We start from the raw sequence: 16,530 nt of genomic DNA on the forward strand, positions 1-16,530 counted from the left end.
GATTAAGAGAATTAAAGAGGAAGATGTGAAAAAAAAAGAGAATCTGAAAGATATCGATGATGAAAATGTGGCATCTGAGCCCAACATACTGAGGATTGCTCTGTAAATGTTCTCACCTCCATGCCTATAAACTCATCTTCACCTCCAAATGAGGAAGGCAAAGGCACACACTGTTTTGTACATGCACCTCGGAAATGAATACATTGGGTAGTCTTTCGTGCTAGATGAAGTCAGACAGATGAGATAAACCTGCTTTGATGTACCCTGTTCTGTATTCTGGATTCAAGGAGGGGTTTGATAAGAGCAAGTAGGAAGAAGAATAGATTTGAGGAAGTAGAGATGAAACTTCCTCTTCTTTTGAAATAGCTTTATTTTCTTGTCAGCTTCTGATGTAGTGCTGTGTAGACTGAGCCTCCCGAGTGACTGCTTCGAGTGGAATCCTCAACATTTGCCTCAGAGTATTATGAATTTTCTGAACTCAGAGATAAAGAGAAAGTTCTTGGATTTACTCTCTTTATATTGCATGTAAGTAAAGTCACCCTTTGGCTAATATATGAGAATTAATTGCTTGGCGTATCAAGATGGCACAACAATTGATGCCTTAGTACTATCTTTACAACCCTCAGGTCTGAAATGTGACTCTTGGAGGTGGTATTTGCTCAACTCTTTTTTACACCTGCTGCTGTGAAGGCTGCTGTTCTTATTCTGCAAGAGCTTTGAAGGAGAGAGCTGTGTACTCATTCTGCTTTTCTTTTCCTAAATGGGTGTTGAACTCACAGCTGGTCTGACTGTAGGCCACCATTTGATTTAGAAAACCTCAATTCAGTATTTGTTTGTTTACAGATGAGTTCATTTGGGGAAAACTCTGTGGCCACCATCTGTAGAGAAAGCATGTTCTTTGTGGAGAATCCCCCTTTGCATGCAGATAGTTAGAGGGGATTTTGCTTTTAGATAAAGGTCACAGGCTAGACAGAATATCTCATATGAATATGAGGGATGAGTGTTGGTTCACAGGCTTTTACAGAAGACATCAGAAGTGTGTGATTTCCTTTTCTTGGTGTGTGTAATAATTTAATTATAGGAGTCAGAATTATAACCCAGCAAAGCAGAAGTGAACTTTAATAGTCTTTAGGGGCCTATGAATTCCTAGTACCGTCCCAGCCATTTTATAGTGATATGGAGTTTGGTTCCTATTTTAATTAGAAATAGAAATGGAAAGAGTGCAGGTTTCTTTCTGCTCCCATCGTTTAAGTGAGGAAGAAAGGGACTTAAGGTTATGCTCTTGTTGATATATTCATTCTTTATCTTTTAATTTCCTTCCTTTCCTTAATATGTCAAGCATCTCTTCTGCAGAAGGTCCACGTATGAACATTTCAGGCAAATTGCATTAAGAAAATGCACATCACCAGAGTATGGAAATAGGAAGTTCTTTCCTGTGGTAGTTTGCTGTGGCAATAAGAGATAAGAAATTACTTCACAATGATTGCCTGAGACTTTCCTTTTGACTTGTGTGTCCTTCTTGAAGCGCTCACTTCTGCTTTTCATCCAGCTTGGAGGCTCTGCAGTGTGAGCTGGTAACCAAAACACAAGTTGAGAATTAGCAAATAATTGCAAGGTGCAATATGGTGTGTGTGTGTGTGTGTGTGTGTGTGTAGAAAATAAGGTTTTTAGTGTTGTAGAAAATTCTGCAAGTGAGGGAATTACTGTACTTCTGGTCCTCAGAAAAGTTAACTTCCATATACTATGTTTTCAGTAATTATTAATTGAATGGATGAATGACTGGTATTATTCATGACATGAGTGCTGTTGGGTAGCTTTGCTTTATGTTTGTGACCCAGGTACCTTAGAAAATAAAGATTGGAGGAGATCAGTACGAAGCAAGAGAGAATAAGAAAATGTGGAGTGAAGAAAAGTATAGAAAACAGGCGATAAAAAGCCCTAGGTGGGCAAAGTGAAAGGGATTGCATATGGTAGTGGAGGTGATGGTAGAGATGGTGGTGGTGGTGGTGGCGGAGGTGATGGAGAAGGTGATGGTAGAGATGATGGAAGTGGTGGCAGATGGTGGGGATGATGGGAGAAGTGGTGGTATGGTGGTGGAAGTGATGGAGAAGGCAATGGTTAAAAAGGTGGAGGTTTTGGAGGAATTAATAGAAGAGATGAGGAGGTGATGATAGAAATTATGGAGTGATTATAAATATGGTGGTAAAGGTGATGGTAGAGATGGTGGGGGTGATATTGGAAGTGACAGAGGAGGTGATGGTAGAAATGGTGACTAATAGAGATGAGGATAGCAGAGATTGTTGAGGTGGTAATGACAGGTAGGTCAGTATCATATAGCACCCCTCCCTAACGAACAAACAAACAGTTTGGGGTCAGACACATCTGTTTAATGAATATATCTACCACTTACTAACTATAATTTATGAACCTAGAAAGTGGTGATTATAGTATTTTGGCATCATATTAGGATTAGAAATGCGATGGCATAGCGCTTGCTATTCATGGACCACTAAATGACAATTATCAGTATATATTTTTTCAGTTTTCAAATCACCATAGCCATACTTAAAAATTTGACCACAAGTTTATCTTTTCTCTTTTATGCTTTTTGCCACTTTCTAAGTTTCATAAAAGAAACACGATTCTTTTAATCCTAGCTATGGTTTAATTGTGTGCCCCCCCCCCCCACCTTGCATGGAAACCTTGTTGTGGTGGTATAAAGAGGAGGAACGTTTGGGGATTTCACAAGGAAGTGGGAGGGCTCTCCTCATGACTGGTGGCAGTGCTCCCACAGAAGGGGTTGAAGGGAATGTGCCTGCCCCTTCCTCCATATGAGGACACAGAGAAGATATTATCTGTAGGATTAGCTTTGATCTTGGGCTTCCCAGACTTTAAAATTGTTAGAAACCAAATTCTGTTGTTTATAAGCCACTGGCCCCCTATGATATTTTGTTTCAGTAGCAGGAATGAACCAAGATAATAATTTGTTAAAAAGGAATGTCATAAACCTACTCATCAGAATGGTTAAGCACCTCATGATATGTCTAGATAAAGAAAAACCACCAATATAATGATATTTATGGAAACAGTTTCATAATGCACTGCTGTCAAAGAAGCTGGATGCAACTTTTTCAACTATGCAAAAATATTGCAGATAAGCAAGATTGAGGTAAAGTAGGCTAAAGTCCGTGAAGAATGGGTTTATAGCTGATGGCTATTTTTGTCTTTGTACTTTTTTTTTTTTTTTAAGTTTTGTCAGTTGAGCATACTTGGTTTCTCTTTATAATATGAAAACAAAGTAAGTGTTGAATGAAAATAAATGAACAAAAAGTTAACACTTTTTTTGTCCTCTGCCAAAGACAATGCAGAAGTAGTTTGTAGTGATACTGTGCTTAAGTTTGTGGATCATTGCTATCTAAGAAATGGCACTGATAACTTATGCTAGTTAGTCTTTTTAGGGGAATTCCCTTTGAGATTAGAACTGGCACAGACTCATGTGTCAGCTTCAAAATGGCAATAAGCAAAGAGGGCTCCATCTGGGGATGGCCGGTCTGATTAATTCCTAGAATCAAATGAAAATGAGCTATTTTCTCTGAATGACTAAATTGGATTATTTTCTAGTAGGTTCAAAAGTCAATTCAACAGTTAATATTTCCAAGTTAAACTTAGATTTCCCCACACACAAGTAATTCATTTTTAAGGGAATATTGACTTAGCTATCATATTGGTATAAATGGGGAGTGGTCAGAAACACATTTTTGCAGAGTCAAGAAATAATTTCTGTTAAGATCATGGCTCTGCCATCTCAGAGTGCCAGCATGCCACTGTGAGTCTCTTATCAGGGACTTGACCGAAACAAAGTGTTTTAGCTTGTAGGTATGGAGAGGAATCTCCTGTTTTGTTTTAAAGATGACTGAGTAAGAGAAAATTGGCAGAGAAAGAGTGAAAGAACTGAGCAAAAACAGCCCTTGCAAATCCACCTGGGTATGCTGGTCGGAGTAGTTGAAAGGCAAAAAATTAGCCAGCGAAACTGACCTCCAAATTACTAGAATACGGATGAGAATTTCATAAATGCTGAATCAAAAATGACCAGATCTTCAGTGGAAAATAGTCAAGGTTACAAATGAAAGAATTAATCAAATCAAAATCCAGAGTGCAATATGAATTGAGATGGAAAGCAGCAGCATGATATAGTTTTTAACAGGAAGTCCCCAATAATCCCTGAATATTTCATGTGTAGGGCACTGAGTGATAGCACTGAGTACTTGTTGTGGTCTAGGCAGGTGATCAGAACTTTTATTTTTACATTCCAGTTTACATTTACATTTAGTTACACTTACATTTATAATTTCAGCCACTTTTCAAAATTGTCAAGGAAAATGGTACTATATTGTTACCTCTGTGAAACTGAAGCTTAGAGGTAAAGTGTCCTGTTTCATATCACCCCACTGGGAGGGGTAGATGCAGGATTCCAAACCAGATCTTAAACTCCCTGAGCCTGTGGCTTCACTTATATTCTGTGCAAGGTAAAATTCTGATTTTTTTTTTCATATAAGAGAACAATTTGAGGTTAAGGATTAGAAGGCAAAGGGTAAGAATAAGCAGATTTGCTTGCTACTCTAAAATCTAAAGTGAAATTCTTTCCTACACCCTTATGGAGGAGGTGGTGAAAAGGGATTTTCTTTTGTCCAGGGATTTAATAGGAAGTCCCCAACATGTACTTGACATGACTGCACATGTGTGGTTTTCAACACAGCCTACCGTGCAGTGGCCAGGTGGCACTGTGTAGGCAATGCTTCTCAACCAGCAAGGTCAGCAGGGTTTGGAAGGGCTCTAGAGCCACCCCTGGGGAGTCCGCAACCCCAGTCAAGATACATAACGGTTTCTTCCCCACTAGGGTCCTCGGGCTGCCCTCTTATAATCTCTAAGTTTAAACCATCCAGTTTCTATTTTGAGTATTAATGCACTTATATTGGTGGGACTTTCTCTGTTTTTTTTTTTTTTTTTAGTGGGAACACCATGGACCCATAATCTAGGAGACGTGGGTGCTCTGATTGCTGACTGTGACATGTAATAATTGGGTTATTATATATATATATATATATATATATATATATATATATATATATATATATATATATATTTTTTTTTTTTTTTTTTTTCAGTTCCACAAAGCCAGGCACTGAACTTCTCCACACTTTAATTTTCTCATCTATAAAAGCAAAGATAAAAAATACCTAAAATGTTTTGCTATGTGGACCAAATGAGATTAAGTAAATATGGTTTGAAGAAAGTAAAAAAAAAATTTTTTTTTTGACTCATGGAACCCTTTTATCTTTGCTCACGTCCCATTTCCTTTTAACCATATAGAGACTCAACTGGCACCCAAGAGCTTTAATGACAGAAAAGAATTATATGAAAGGAGCATGAAGGGAGGTGTAATCAGTGCCTGCCCCTCAAAAAAGATTTTGAAGTCCAGCCCCATAGTACCTCTGAATGTGTCCTTGTTTGGAATAGGGTAGTTGTAGCTCTATAATTGGTTAAATTAAGATAAGGTCATGCTGCAGGGCTGTGGGTCCCAATCCAATAGGACTGGTACCTTTGTAAGAAGGCAGCCAAGTGGAGAGAGTCACCCAGGAAGACCGCAGGATTGATGATGGAGGGAGATGGGAGTCATTGTTCCCAGGCAAGGGTTGCCCAGGTGGCCGGCCACTAAAAGAAGCAGGAAAGACACCCCCAGAGTCCTCGGGTTTCAAAGGGAAGGTGCCTGTGGACACCCTGACTTCAGACTTCCAGCTTCTAGAACTGTTGTTTTCAGCCACTGTGTTTGTGGTATTTTGTTACAACAACCCTAGGACATTAATTTGGGGGTGGGGCAAAGAATAAAAGTCATTTTCAGTGCTTATCATACAACCATTTACATTGCTGGCAAGTGGTTCGAGGGACCAAATCCAACATGACTCATTTTTCTGACTTTAACCTGTGGCATTGGATCTCAGACAGTAGATTTGATTCATCTTTTAATGGGAATGAATAAAGACACATTTACAAAATGAAAATCAGGCTATTGTGACATCTATAAAAGGGCATCCTTTCATAAATTGAATCTTATTAGGAATCCTGGCTTATTATACCAATGTGGTCATTTGCTAGATATGGATTATCTGTTTCTATTTGAGTAGATATTTATTTCCCCAAGTTGTATGTTGGGGGGGAAAAAGTCCAAATATTCCAAACTAGAAAATGCTGCAATATGATGATGCTTTTGTTCAAACATAAAATTTAAGGCTCCAATCTAAACATTTAACAAGAAGAAACTTCCCAATTAGTGCCCATTAGATCATGCTGGTAGTTTTATCTATAATTGTTGATCACTTTGAAGTATGCATTTACTTTGGTACCTGCATAAGTATTTTAATGACAGCATAAAGTGCCAGGGTTTCAAGCATGTTCTTGAGTTCCTTTGAAACATGAGTCCCTTTAATCCCCTTTTCAATAGAGTTTAAATTACCCTAATTCCTATTACCACGATTATCACCAGCAGAACAAAATACCTAACAGGAACACATCATTGCAGGAGGCTAATTCATTTAATCTGCACAAAACTAAAACTATGATTTTGCTCTTCCTCTTAATGACTCCTTATTTAGGTTTTCTTGGACTTGTTATTAATTTTATATAATCTTTATTGAGATATTTAATAGAAATTTGTGACTGGATTGATTCTTTCACATTTGAACAGGGTGGAAGTTCTTTTTTTCCTGACTGTCATGAAGAATATTCTTTCCTGAGAGTCTTATGCACTGATCTCTAATGTTGAAGAGGAATACAACATTTAACTCCCCATAAGCACTCCTGTTCTTCTTAGTGAATATGAATGTTAGCCATATAACATGATGGGGCCCATTTAGGAATACTTAACATTTACAAAATGCTTATTGAATATCTCATATTTTCCAGGTGATTTGTCAGGTATTTCATTGTCATAGAATGGACAGGATCGCTTTTGCAATTTCCTTACAATCTCGTGAATTGACACGGCCTCTTCTTGGTTAGATTCGGTTATGGCCATTCTGTCCAGGAGAAGGATCTGGCCATTCTGTCCAGGAGAATGTCCAGTTGAACTCTCCTGGTAAATATGGTCAAGATTTTCCAGCTAAAGCTGGATTTTTCTCTGGAACACAGGTACCAAGACATTTTGCACTTGGATTTTCAACTTGATTAATCAACTATGGCAGCTTTTGCGTAGGTAGCAGGGACTTACTTGAATGAAGGATTGTTGAGCAGGGTCTGAGCTGGGCACTAGAGTACTGTTTATTTTTATTTTCTGAACACTCACAAACACTCCAAAGTTTGTGCACATCAGTCATCTTGAAAGGAACGCCAGACCCCTGGACTCTGAGCCAAGAAACCAGAGCAGGGAGAAGCAGCCAGCCACCACCGAGGCAGAGTAAGTGAGCTGAGCAAGTCAGGTTCAGGGATTCTGGTTCTCTTGAAGTGAGTTTGCTTTTACACTGGTGATTTGGCAGTGGTAGTGTCCTAGACCTGGGGCGTGGTCATTTTCACCTTGCTTACTGGGAACGAGCTTCTCCGTCAGCTTCCCACGAGCTCACATTTCTGGGCTTAGTGGAGCTGGGCCTTCTGCCCATGGACAGATGTGCCCGGCCAGTGATGCCTATTCCTGGGAGTCCCTGGAGCTCAAAGGGCAGCAAGCACCACGGAGGTAAGCCCCAGAGCAAGGACAGGCAACCGTCCACATGGGCTCCTTGTTTCCAATGGCATCTCCTCTGCAGGCTGCATATATCTCAGCAACCGCAGTGGCTTCATGGCTGATGTGTGCAGTCAGCACCTTCGTCACCACCAAGAGTTAATGTGTGATCGTCACCTGCTGTCTCCAGCAAAGGTGTTAAAAGCACTGTATTAGTTGTTCATTTTGTAATGAAATAACTCTAGGAAGTGCTCTTATTATTAACTGGCTTCCTTTTTCTGATGAGGAAACAGGTACAGAGCATTTAAGAACCTGGTTTAAGGCCACACAGAAATAACATATTGAGGATTCCAACTCCAGTGTTTTGACTTTGGAGTCAGAATTTGAACTTAGGCCTGTTGAACCTGAGAGTCCATTAACATAGAGCTGCCTTGAGGGAGTATGAGATGACGTCCGTGATGTGATACGGTGTACGGGTACCAGGCATTTCTTACTTGTTTTAGATAAGCTTGTTTCACATTTATCCACCTTTCCCCCATCCCTGGAGCTGGGAATGATGGCAAACAACCCCGCTTAGGCCAGAGGAAGCTTCTCTGGGTGGATAATAATTTTAGGAGTATTTGTTGAGGAGAATCTTGTTCCTGAGACATTTCCAGATCGAAGCTGAGGTGGGTTGGGACTGAGGGTGATGAACATTTGCTTCCAAGAATTCAGATTGAAAAAGGGAAGAAAAAATTTGTTTTATCAATACTTTGTTTTTACTAAGTCATTACCAAAACATTTACTGATTTGTTCTCTTTTTAAACAGAAATTGTCTGAACACTGTAACTGGCATTGTTTAGCTAACATCAAGTTTAGCCAGAAAATTTTGGATTAGAACAACATATGCATTTGTAATATGTATTAGATATGTAGTATGTAATATAGTATATTGGTTATCTATATCCATATATCTATTATTAATTTTGAAAAATTGTCTAATATTAATTATTTGATTACTATTGGTGATGCAAAGTTTTTAGGAAAGTTTTCTTGTGTCTGTGTGTGAGGGAAAACATGAACTCATGAGAGAAAAAAATGAAAGGAGGGTGATAGAAATAAATTTCTATTGTGAAATGAGATGTATTTCTCATGCTATTTAAATAGGAATGTAGTGTGGGGGAGGAATTGTACTTTTATGCTATCTTTATAGTTTTTTTTTGTATTATCTAAGTAGCCAAGATTATAATGGTTCATGACTACTTGTGTTTTTGTGTCTATCATATTTTTTCTACCATGTAATTGATGACTTAAAAAATCAGAACAACCATTTTGCCAAAAAAAGGAAGTCAGCATTTTGAGTTTTTTGAACAATCTCCATTCATCCTTTCTGTTTATTATAAGATTGGAAAAAGTTCTTGAAAAAGGAAAAGATCAGTATATACTAAATTAGATAAAAAGATGGAAAGAAAGAATCTATAGGCAAGCACTTCAAATTCAACCTTATAGTAAATTTATGTTATCAACTCACTATTTACAACTTAAATTTTAAAAATAACTATTTTTCTTTAGTGCACATATGATGTACTTTATTACTAATGATGCAGATAAGCAAGGAGAAGATAACTATGTCTCATGACCCCATAACCTTGAAATAGTCTTAATAGCATTTTGGTGTAGTAAAATCTTCAATGCTTTTTCCTTTTAAAAAAAATATTTGTGTGTATTTACCAAAAAATGAGTTAAAGCATACTTTAATATATTAAAGTCACATTCCTAACACATTATATATTTCAATATGTGCAAAAAAGTTGGCCACCACAACCCTATATATGTAATGGGTAATGAATGGTATGTAAAGAGATCTTTCTTTTTTATAGCTGACCAGAAGAATGTTTAAATATTTGAAATTGGTAAAATACTTCCAAGAATCCACAGGTCTAACAAGTTTTCAACCAAAAAAAAGTGAAGATCGGTCATGTAAATCAAAAGAAAGCCAAAGGTAGTGAAAGTTGCAGAGGGAATGTCTCCATGTGAATGTGAATGGGTAAGTTAGGGTGTCACAGCTGGTGGCAGCTGCTGGCATCATCTGGGAAGAGCCTGATCCTCAACTGACTTGCATTTTTCTTTGCCTTGGTGCTTGGAATCCCTGGAGAGGAGTAAGGCCCTGATCTTCATGTGTTTTTAAACCAACCTTCACTCATACAAAGAATGAGAAGGACTGAAAGATAATTTCTCAAACACAGAAATTCTCTTATGTCTCAACACAGAAAATAAAAAGTTGAGAATTTTTTCTGCATTAAGCATTGTGGAAAATATGAAATAAATATTTCAAAGTAACTGTCCTTACCAATATCTTACTAATTTACTGGGACAATGAAACACACACATGAAACATTCAACTGAAAGACTCGTGGTGATACCTGAGCGTGGTCCTGAACAGGGTAGAGGGTAAGAACCCACAGAGCCAGAAAGCAGGACCCAGGAGAGTGTCAGGATGGAGGGATAATCAAAATAGTGCTCAGAAGGAGGGAGAGATTTCGGGTGAGTGGGGAGGAGATGACCACTCATGTGGGGAAGAAACCAGGCTTAGAGCTCTCTCCTGGAGCCAGAGTAAAATGGCTCTCTATTAGGCAGCCTTATTGTAATGGGAGGAATCCTGGGGCAAAAGAGGGGAGATCTTTGCTCTGCTGATTGCTAAGTGGGTGGAACTGAGGTTTTCAAGGTTTGGTTTCTTCAAGTGTGAAATGGGTAGCAGCATATCTTTACACACCTCTAAGGGTCATTGGGTTCCCATGAACTCATGTTTGCAAAGGTGCCTGGCAGAGTGCACAATGCTCCCATTAATGAAGTCCATTGTGATGATGGTTTATGGGATGTCCAGAGAGAAGAAAACTCAACCAAGGCATGAACTATAACACATCAGCACCAACGTGAGTGATTGTAGAGAGGGGAGCACATACCTGGGTAGAGCTAGCAGGGAAAGGAAGGCTGGTTGATGGATCGAGGGCACTGATGCTTCTCTTTTGTCTGACTGACATGGGAAAATGGGGGGGGGGCAGTGAGAAGGTTTAGGGAGGAAAGGGACTTGGTATCCTGTGGAGGATATTCAATGATGGGGACAGGTTTTTGTATATTTGTGTTTTCTTCGCTATAATGGCATTTTGAATCTTATGGGCAAAACATTATGTTAAATCCTCTAACATGTTCTTCCCTCTGATTGAATTTTCTCCTTATTTCATTTATTTTCCTTTTGTATCCCTGGAAGTATTGGACTCATAACTCAACAAACAAGTGAAGTAATTTTGAGAAAACATCATTAGTCCAATTGGGTCGCAGCTAGAGTTTGGACAGCCTGTGGGCTTCCAAACACTTTTATTTTTAGACCAAGGCTTACATACCATAGATGATTTTGGCTTAATATAATCAACTCTTAATGAGTGATGATAGCAGGGTTCAGATCAAGCAGGAATGAGTAACACGTCCACACCCCCTGCAAAGGTTACAGGAAGGAGAAGAGAAAGGAGAGAGTTGGAAGAATTCTCGAGCATTGTTAAGGCTACTGGCCAGACAGCCTGGCATATAGCCTGCCTGATTTTGATCTTGGAGCTCTGTTTAAACTTCGTCCACAGGCTCCATTTTGGTCCAATCTGTGCTCCACTGCTCACCCTCCTGGATTCAGCATTAATTTCACTATTGATCATGTCCACCTACTTAATTAGACTCCAAGACCTGGGATTTTCTGCCTCTTCAGCCTTGATGAGCTCTACTGCATTTCTCTCCAATTTTCCCTTGAATATTTCAACTCTGTCGTCTTATCTGACTTGACCTCCCTAATCTCAATTACTGTCCACTGTGATTCCACACTGTGATGGGAGTGCCTACCCTGAAGCTCTCGCTCTCTTGCTGACTCCTCACTTAGCTTCCTCTTGCTACAGGGTTCCCCCCACTCAGATCACTAGTGTTATTGTATCTCTAAAATGCATGGACAATTAGTACCCAATATTCTTGGCTATTCTCTTTCATTCTTTGGAGAATTTGTGGAGAAGTGATCAAAGCAAATGAACTTGGTTAAATTTAATTTTTTAAAAAAACATTAGGTTTTCTTCCTCCTTTGCTTAGAGGTTAATATTACTTTATCCAATCACATTGTGGAGCAGTGATGTCATAGACTTGACCTTGGGTCCAGACAGCCTTGTTGCTTATTAATTTTCCTGGCCAGCCTTGTCCTTCTGATCAGAGAAGCTTTCCTCTTTTCCCTGCTCTTGACTTCAGTAATGGTTCCCAGAGAACCTTGGCTGTGGCCAGGTCTCTGTTCTCTGTCCCTACTCCAGGTGGCTGTACCTCTGCTCTGTGACTACACAGGCATGTTGGTCAATCCTGTTGCTGAGCACCCTCTTTGGCTGCCCTCTCAGCATGCATCCCGTTTTCTAGTATGAAGGAGAGTCTCTTTTTCTTACTTGAATGTCACTGCAGTGGTTTGAGGCTTTGAGTAAGAGTGACAAAGATTCAGGCTCAGTCATATGCATGGAAATGACTGCATGGGGATGTCTGTTCTCCTTTATCTTGGAGAGTTTAGAGAAATTCCATCCATATACATTCCGAATATATGTGTCTGAATCTTAAGAGTTGACAAGTAGTGACCTGTTTCTCCAAAAGTCTTTCCCTAGGCTTATCATTCTGTTTTAAGTCTCCTCTTTGGGAAGGAGACCTCAATGTCCTAAATGCCTGTTCACATGAATCTTTGGGCCTTGGCTGCTTCACAATCTATTAAGTGTGCTTATGCACATTTTCTTATTTTGATACCAGGATTTCACGCCTTCTACAGCAGGACAGATAGCCATACACCCATGGAGGAAATGGACATTTGGAAAGCTTAAGTGCCTGAGCACTTACTAGTGAGTGGCCTAGGCGAAGCTTAGAACTTTCTAGTTCTCTCACATGAGCGTTTCTCCCTCCAGATCATGCCATTTCCTGACCTTTATGGGTAAGTTATCTCTATTGGTTTATCATCAAGGTAAAGTTCAGATTCACTTCTATCTTCTATCTCAGTGTCCCCTAGCTTGGGGCATTCCTAACCTAACATGGGGCATTCCTAACCTTACACTCACTGGGTCGGGAGACCCCTACTCACTTCTCTTTGATGCTGGATATTAATGATGGCTACAACTCCAGCTGTGCCCCTTGATGATAAGAAACTGAGGTCCAAAGAGCTTTTGTGATTCCCTAGGTATGTCCTGCACAGAGGTGGTAATGCTCAGTCCATAGGCTAGATTTCTTACTTATTGACTCTCTAGTATTTAATCTGAGTTAAAATGAACACATTCTACAAGGGAAAGGTCTCCGGGTTGTTAGGAGTTACTCACACACTGTGTGATTGAGCAAATCAGATCCTTCCAACTCAGAGCTTATTAGGATTGCCAGACCATCTGCCCACCTGGCCCACACCGTGGGCTGGTAACTGCCTGGTCTAGACCATTGCCTAGTGTTAACTGCCCAACAACAAAGGCATCTTCTTTTCTGAAGTTTCTTTCAGCTTTTCTCATTGAGATTTCTTTCTATTAATGAACTGCAATCTTTTGCATATGAAGGTGGTAGACATACTTGATTTCATTCTTCCTCTCTTTTAACACTCTTTTCTGTCAAGTCCTTGCAAGTACAAGGTATTAGTTAGAGTGGGCTGTCTGTAACGGAGGAAAGATTTAAAGGAATTAGCTTGTTTGAGCATTCAACCCATGATTTTAGTTTCAGTAATGCTTCTAAGAGCATCAGGAAATGAAGCTGATCTAACTGTGGGGATCCTAGGCTTCTTTTATTTCCAGAAGGCTGGAGTTAACCGGTGATAACAATGCTAGGTTTTCCATTAGATCAAATTTCTTTCTATTCTCCCTGACTAAAATCCCCTCTAGGGTCCCCACCAGGCCTGCTTCAAGATCTGATGATCAACATGTTGTAAGCCTTTTGGGGGGTGGAGGAGAGACTCCAGGTCACACATATTTTTAATGACATGACAACTTTTCCTGACCATGTGATGTGCCTTTTGTACAAGAGAGCCCCTTGCCCAGTCTGTGTTTGTCTCTTGAGCCTCTTGTTGAGTGACAGCTTACTCTTAGGCTCCAAAGGTGTTTATGCAGACTGATGATGATCACTTCAGTGCTTTAGAAGTTTGCACAGGTGGGGCAGGGACAGCATGTAATTAGCATAGAAGATGTGGGAATTGGAGCAGAACCTCTGTAAAATGCTTGGGTCCCTGGTTTGAGTCCCTGGTTTGATTGACAAAGGAGAGAATCTCTTCCAAGTTTTTCAGGATTTTTTTTTTTTTTTAAATCCAAACGTTTTGAAGTACACAATCACTCAAAGTGACCAATTTTAGCATCTTGCCTTCTGAAGCTTAGGAGGCCAGATAAGTAGATAAGTATTTGTCATTCACAGGTTTCAACAGAAGATGGATTTGTCTCATAAAAAGTCATCTATAGGTAGGCTGTTGTGCAGAGAAAGGTGTAAAAATGCCATGCCTCCTGATATTTCCATTGTATTAGTCCTGTATGTGATTTAATGAAAATGGTGACAGTGTCTTCTTGGTGGGAATGGCATCCTCTAAACATGGAGACAAAGGACGTCTTTGTTAAGGCTCACCTGTGGCCAATAGGCTGCAGGAGATGCTGTTTTTAACCTTCAGAACTAAACAAGGCTTTTTTTTTTTTTAACTTTCAAAATATTGGAAGTAGAGTGTTCTAAGAAAGTTCAGAGAAAACCAGAACTTATGAAGGCCCTGCTTCACAGCTAAACATACTTGTCAAGCTACTGTAAATGAAATTCTTGGATTGATTTAAAAGTTGCATAAAATAAAACTTTCTGTTAGTCAAAAGAAAGGCTATAATTTGCTGAGTCCTGCTGGCGCTCCGTTAAAATACAGCATTTGGGGCAGGGGAGTGGCTTGAATTGGATCTCTTTTGTCTCACTGGTTTGATTTTATTTTGATTGGATTTTGCGTCTCTTGTTGTTGGCTATGTCTGTATTCTATCAGAAAGGTTTATCCCCACCAGGAAGTCATCAGGTGGGGAAGCTTGAATTTCAACTGTTCTCAGCCACACATATTTCGTGTGTTTCCACCCTCTTCTTGCAGGGTTCTGAGAGTGCGCTCCTTGGGACAGAGGTATGTCGGGCTGTAGTTTTACAATGGCAGCTTCAGGCTAGCTGTGAGCTAATAAGAAGTTTGGAGTCCAGAGTCGGGCCAGGAAGGGTTGTGGAGTGTGCTCAAGGAAAACAAGGATCCAAAACTGAGACCTGTTGGCTTGAGCTCACGTCATGATGTCCTCTGAGGTCAGAAAATCCATCTTTGTCTGTTTCCTCAGTCTCTGGAGCCATTGGAACTTTCTAACACAAAGCTGGTGCAGAACCATTGGGCAGTCAGTAGAGTCGGGAATTCAGGAGAAAAGAGTCTCATTTTTCTTTTTGCAAGATTGATCTGGGAAGTCATGATAAAGTCATTCATGAGAATAGTTTCCTAAAAATATTACTCAATTTTTAAAAAGGTCATCTTTCCTGTTTCCCAGGAAAATTAGAATCGGAACCAACATTTTTTTTTTTTTTTTTTTTTGTGCAGTCTGATGTCTTAGGATTATTTCATTCTGTCATTGCTTGAGGTTTATGTTTAGTGTCTTGAAAAAGCATTTGATCTATTTTCCCACTATTCATAAGGCACCATTCAGTATCACTTTATATCACATTAAGCAATCACAGAGCATACAGTGAATGCTTTAATTGCTAAATTTTTAAAAAGCAAGACCAAGAATTGAGAATGATAAAGTAGAATGGGAACCAGAGACAGCATTTGCCTCAGTTCTTTCTATTTTACACATGAGAATGCTAAGGCTGAAGAGTCTTCAGTGAAGTCTCAGGATGATCCTGTGGCAGAGAGAAGAGAGGAAGATGGCCTCTAATACCAACATGCATTGAAAATCTTTAAGGTGGGGAAGAGCTCTAATTTTGGAGAAATTGGATAAGCAGCATTTCCCCATTGTTAACCAAGGAAGTCCTTTTTTGACAGCACTGGGCAATGCTGAGGCCATCAACCTCCTGTAGAAACATTTTTAGCTTGGCCAGCCTTTAACCATAATATGTATTTTTAATTTTTTTCATTTGTCCTTTTTGGTTATACATGACAATAGAATGTATTTTGACATATCTTACATACATGGAGTATAACTTCCCATTTTTGTGGTTGTATACGTTGTAGAATTACACTGGTCATATAGTCATATATGAATATAGGAAAGTTATGTTGGATTCATTCTACTGTCTTTCTTATTCCCATCTCCCCTTGCCTTGTCTAATCCCCTTTGTCTAATCCAGTGAACTTCTATCTCTGCCATGCGCTTAATGTGAGTTTGCATCTGCATATCAGACAGAACATTTTGCCTTTGGTTTTTTGGAATTGGCTTATTTTACTTAGTATGATAACCTCCAGTTCCATCCATTTACCAGCAAATGCCGTAATTTCATTTTTCTTTATGGCTAAGTCATAATCCATTGTATATATGTACCACATTTTCTTCATCTATTCATCTGTTGAAGGGCACCTAGGTTGGTTCCATAGCTTAGCTATTGTGAATTGAGCTGCTATAAACATTGATGTGGTCGCGTCTCTATAGTATGCTGCTTTTAAGTCCTTTGGGTATATGCTGAGGAGTGGGATAACTGGGCCAAATGGTGGTTTCATTCCAAGTTTTCTGAGGAATCTCCATATTGCTTTCCATAGTGGTAGCGCTGATTTGCAGTCCCGCCAGATATTCAAAAAGATATTTAAGTGTACACAGAGATATACATATTTGTATACAGTT

At 39.4% G+C, this 16,530-nt stretch overlaps 1 protein-coding gene across 8 annotated transcripts in view; it reads left to right on the forward strand.

The window, feature by feature from the left end:
- Positions 1 to 409: 409 nt before the first annotated feature.
- Positions 410 to 16,530, forward strand: part of Ipcef1 (interaction protein for cytohesin exchange factors 1) — a 167,089-nt gene continuing 150,968 nt past the window's right edge. For all 8 annotated transcript variants that reach the window (XM_027939464.2, XM_071612891.1, XM_071612890.1 and 5 more), the window contains exon 1: positions 410 to 525. The gene's annotated coding sequence lies outside the window, so the exon portion shown is untranslated. The remainder of the gene's footprint in view (positions 526 to 16,530) is intronic.

The sequence above is a fragment of the Marmota flaviventris genome, chromosome 6, assembly GCF_047511675.1.
Source record: "Marmota flaviventris isolate mMarFla1 chromosome 6, mMarFla1.hap1, whole genome shotgun sequence".
In the NCBI taxonomy this organism is placed as follows: domain Eukaryota; kingdom Metazoa; phylum Chordata; class Mammalia; order Rodentia; family Sciuridae; genus Marmota; species Marmota flaviventris.